Genomic DNA, 6,000 nt, shown 5'->3' on the forward strand with positions numbered 1-6,000 from the left:
ATAATTATATATATATCTGGACAAATTTGGAGACTTGAAGTTAATTGTATGTTTTGATAATATGATGTGTACTTTTTTATAACTATGCTGTTTATCATAAACATAACACTATAACACTAATATTATAAATGTGAAATCTTGTTTATTTTGACGTTTTTCCGTCAATCATATCCATATCCGAGATACTGCTGAACGGGTTTTTATGAAATTTGGTGTACAGACAGGAAAGTGTCCCTATGTCCCAAAGGTGAAAATGTCCCTGGGGATAAAACAGAAGTATTGATATCCGGGCGGACCCGGGACGAGCGTCTAAAATTATATATGACTTGCTCTCCGTCCGCGGCTTCGCCCGTCAAAGATAAAGAGTTCCGCAGTTATCCCCGCACATTTTTAGTTTCCTTGTGATTTTCTAGCTACATTCGCTTTGATTGTTAGTAGGGATTGTAGTGATTTCAATTAATGGGCAATGATTTGAAACATTTTTAAAAGAAATACTTATTACTTAGATAGGTACATTGTATGAAAAATGGAGACCTATTATATTAGTTACTATTTAAGTATATAACCGCGATAAATAATCATACAAATGTAAATAGTTCAGCTACGTAAAGCAGTTTACGAACTAAGGCCTATGAGGTTTCTTCAGTGCAATGTTTTAAAAAACGTCTTAGGTTTATATTGTTCCAGAGCATCAGAAGCAATTACCGATTTCGGACGATCGCCTCATAATATTTGCGGCTTCGATAATGTTGGGAAATCTTATAATATTTAATTAATACTCACACACACTCACTCAAGATCAAATAAGAGCTAACTTATTTTTTATATAGGTTTACTATAAATACACACATTTATATCATATTTATTTACATAACATATCCTCTATTTATTATTTATTACTGAACCATTGCCTGAAAATAGTGCATTAATAAAGTTTAATCGTTTATTGGTAGCTGCTTAGCTGACGGGGAGTCCTTTTTGCCACTATTAATTTTTTATGTTGTTTCAGATGTACTGATAATATATTATAGAAGTATTTTAATTTCTATTTCAATATACGAGCAGTTTGATAATAGTGACATAATAAGCATCGAGACAATAGATGAATATCGATAACTGCTTAACTCTATTTCTTGTAATAAAATAGCTTTTCTACGTTCTTTGTTATTGTCGAACAAAATAAACTACAAACTAAATATAGGAAGGTCGGTATATGAAAATGTATTTGACGATCGATAGCATTTTGGGCGCATGCGCTCTAAGAAATTTCGTTATTAATTACCACCAATTTTTTTCTTACTGCTTAGGTATCGTTATTAAATTTTTCGTAAGGATTTTTAAATTATGCCCAATAAAAATATGAGTATGATAATAAAATTGTTATAACAAGAAATGAAATAGGGAATATGCATGTATCTTTATTATTTGTTTTATTTTTTTATCTGATAGTTTACAACGCTTTATGCAAGGAAAAAATAATGGTTTCCGAAAATTAATTAAAATCATTAAATATATAATTCTAAAAACCCCACTAAAACAGACAGAATTTAAACGCTTGTCACTTTCGCGCGCTTGATGTGACGTCAGTTTTTTTTTCTTCGTGGCAAGAAGATGTGTCTATTTGCCAGTGTCAAATATATTAAAAGGAAAGGTAACAATTCGCGGCAAGGAACATGGAGCGGGTATTACGATTCAAGTGAAAGGGCGTCACAGTTCATGACAACAAAAGAAAACAGGTCTTAGATAAGTCGAGAAAAAAGTTAGAAACATTTAAACTTCGATTTAATTTATATACTCTATCCATTTTCGTAAATAAATCGTCGTGAACTACCTAGGTCTTCTTTGTAGAACAATAAAATAACCGATATAAAATATGTATTTTATGGAAATACCACAGACAACATAATAGTATAGTAGCTAGTATACTATTACGTTATCTGTGGTAATACTTTCATATTAAGTATAAATTATAATATTATATATAAAACGAATGAGTAGTTCCTGGAATAAGTAAAAATATGCTATATGTGCTAATTATAATATTGTACTGTTACGACATTAATGACTGCTTCAGATTTCCCAGATTCTTTTGGTACTTTTAAAAAATTTAATTCTCCTCGAAATAAAAATTACAACGAAAACTTCCTACAAAAAAATACCCTAATTCAAATTACACGTATATTCCCGATTGCGTACCTAGGTAATAATTATTTTAGATCCGGATCCAATCCGGATCTCAGTCCGGATGACTTCTTTTTTATTAAAGAGACATCTAGTGCTTGGTTGTCGATTCAATAGGAATGAGACATTCAGTTTGGTACTTTATCATTTTGTATTTTAACCATAGATGGAACTTTTTACAAATGTTTTATTTGAAAACAAAACATTAAAAACAGTTTATTTTTTTATCACAATTATTCAGACTTTTTCTTGGTGCTAATTGTATAATTGTTATAATTAAGTCAAATCTAAGAAAAATATCTAAAACAAAACATTTTTTAGTGTTACAAGGCGATGATGGATAGTTTTTTTTAAGATTACCTAGTCATTTCTTTTTTTTTGAGTGGAAAATGCTTATCTTTTTTTTTTAGTTGTCATGATCCGACACTAAACTCTTTTTTTGGGGAAAAGTCCATGGGGCCGTTTCATCTCATCTCGTTATTAGCTGGGGCCATGATACAACAAGAAAAATCGTACGCAATCAGACGCCCAGTTCCAGGCCCTCCATCAGTTAGATAACACTTTTATTATACGTGAGAACGCAGCACAGATATCGCCCTAAACCTCAATGCTCAGACAACCTGCGTCAAGCGGTAGATAGGTAGTGGCATAGATTATACACTTATATACTGGTAGTGGTTTTAAGATAAGCCTAATATTATAGCTTGCTTATCAACATTTGAAATGATCTTCACCATGTAAAAGATGTTTGTCAATAATATTTTAGATTTTTTTGGTTGCTCATTAGAAAAAATAATGGGAAAGCTCATATTATAAAGTACTAGCTGCACCCGGCAAACGCTGTTCTGCCTTACTCTTATCGTTTAGTGGTATGAAAAATAGATGTTAGCCGATTCTCAGACCTACCCAATATGCTTACCAAATTTCAGAGGAATCGGTCAAGCCGTTTCGGAGGAGTATGGCAACGAAAACTGTGACACGAGAATTTTATATATATAGATATATAGATGATTTAAAACGAGTTACGGTTTTCCCGTTCACTACACACTATAAAACAAAGCAGCTTCCCGCTTGTTTTTTAAAACTATGCACCGCTTTTTGATGCGAGGTTTTGAATATATAGACTGATTCATGAAGAGTTATCACTTACCTATGTATAAAACATTTATAATTATTGCACCCGTGCGAGGATAATATATTGTATATAATATCCAAGATAGGTATTTTATAATCACTACAAAGTATAAAACAAAGTCGTTTTTTCTGTCCCTATGTATGCTTAAATCTTTAAAATAATCCAACGAATTTTGATGGAGTTTTTTTTAATAGATAGAATGGTTCAAAAGAAGGTTTGGTAGGAAGACGCGGGCAAAACCTAGTATTATATAAAACCAACTAACTAGCAATATGATCAACGTAATAAAATCTTAGACGTCAATTTTGATCCAATACCCGGTTTCTGATTTCCTAAGCTGAAAGTTTGAAATATGTAGGTATTACAAGTTTACACAGTGGAAGTGTTAAGTTTAGGACAGTGGACAGTTAATAAACGATAAATTGAAAAAGTACATCATTTTTTAAATAGTTTTTACAATAATTCAGCCCGTTCTAGACTTCACCAGGGCACGGCTGCCCCCAGGATTGATTTTCGGAAAAGGAGCTCTTCATCAGAGCATGACTGATGGAACTCCTCAACTTTCAGGAGAAAACTTATTTTGTATGTGCAAAATATTTCAATTGAAACTTGCATTTAAATTAATTTATTTTTATTGCAACTTATATAGCGTAAGGAACCAAATTTAGGAAGAAACATGATAAATAAATAGCTATATTGTCATCGAAAATCCAAAAAAGAAAAGAATATATTTGCTATACTTACGGTATTTGAAAAAGTAGCAAGGTCGAAACAACCAAGAGGATTTAATGTTATCACATGTGACTGGTCGAACCTTTTCTTTCATCACCCTATAATCCGCAGCTAAAGATTTTTTTAACGGAAGTGCACTAATTCTGCTGTCTTCAGATTAGTGTTCTTACGTTCAAAATAAACAGGACCTTTTTTTCTTAGTGTATTTCAAGATATGTCGCGTTCAGATTGGCTAGAGTCAACATTATGAATGTTACAACTTCCGATCATTGATAAATCGATGGTTTATAGTTACTTTTATTTTTTATGTTATCGGACTGGTGAGTCGATGGCGACCACCACCGCCCATGAACACTTAGCAGGTTTAGGACTAATGGGTTGTCTTTAAAAGGGTAACGAATAAGGAGAGTATTGAAGATGGGATTAAAGAATTGGTCTGGTAGAGTTGATGTAAGAGATTAAAATAAAAATAAAAATCATTTATTGAACAAATTATAAATCACATACAACATGAAACCCAGCCTCCTAATATAGCTTTCGCTGTGTTTCAGGAGTCTGTGTCTTCCCGATACAGTACATAAGGTTCAATTTAGACACAATAAAATGTAATTGCTGCTTCATACATATGAAATTTAAATATGATATTTAAAAATTAACAATTTTCATAACTTACATTTTATCAATAAGTAATTCATATATTCACAAAATTAAACTACTTAAAATCTGAGTAGTGTAGATTGTATGTGTTGTGAGTTGTGTGTATGTGTGAATTAATGATGATATAAAAGTAGAAAAAGAAACTCAATACCTACACACATTGCATGAAACAAAGTAGCATTCACTAGTATTTGTCGCAAATCTAATTTGCTTGCTTCCCTGGTGCCAGCTGTTCTAATTCGTGCCGAACCACTACAATAAGAACCTTAATTTAAAAACAAGCTGTATTATACAGTTTTTCAATAAATTTGGCAAATGGTTCATTACAACGACAATAATCAATCCATGCCTTTGATATTAGTATTTTAGTGTTTTGAATTGTTTCCATATGTAGATAGACATATCCGTTTTTATATATGAAAGTGAACTTGGTGTTTATATTATATGTGGTATCGTATCTAACAAATTTGAATTTGATGTCTAACGATTGAAATATAAATTTTACTAGAATTTCATACAGGTACGTAAGCCCGTCAGTTTTTTGGTTCCAAAATAGGACTTACCTACATCCTCAATATAATTATTAATCAACATCTATGTATAAAATTAAACTGCTAGGTTGACAGCACAATAAAGTTTATGAAATAAAATAAATAAACTGTGGAAAATATCCAACAATTATATCGAAAGAATATATTTCCAAATTATTATAATTTGTTTTCACACTACCACAAGGTAAAGCTAACGTCGACGCGTTTTTTATGTGTCGTTTCTTTAATAGATCATTATAACTACAGCAAATATGTAGCATTCAGAGATCTCATGCATATATATTTTTATTATGTTATGACCAGGTAGGTCATAGACAATCTGTAGCCATCATGAAAACGACCTATTCTCTTCTATTTCCCGCCAAGATTACCGTTCTAGTAATAAAAATAGGTATATCTACACTAATATTATAAAGAGGAAAACTTTGTTTGTTTGTTTATTTGGTTGTAATGAATAGGCTCAAAAACTACTGGACCGATTTTATAAATTTATCCACGAGTTACATAGACTATATTTTATTTTAGAAAAAAATAGGGTTCCGTAACATAACTTTATTGAAATATTCAAACCAGTATACCTATAAAGCTGAAGGGTTAGTTAGTTCGTTGAATATTATTTAAACTCAAATATATAACTATAATCGCAATAATTCAGATATTCAACTGGACAGCTATACTTAGTCTGGCCATAAATACTGTTACACTTAATTATAAAAAAATATTACATTTGAATTTCGAATCTGT

Source organism: Zerene cesonia, chromosome Z, assembly GCF_012273895.1.
Source record: "Zerene cesonia ecotype Mississippi chromosome Z, Zerene_cesonia_1.1, whole genome shotgun sequence".
NCBI classification, from domain to species: Eukaryota; Metazoa; Arthropoda; class Insecta; order Lepidoptera; family Pieridae; genus Zerene; species Zerene cesonia.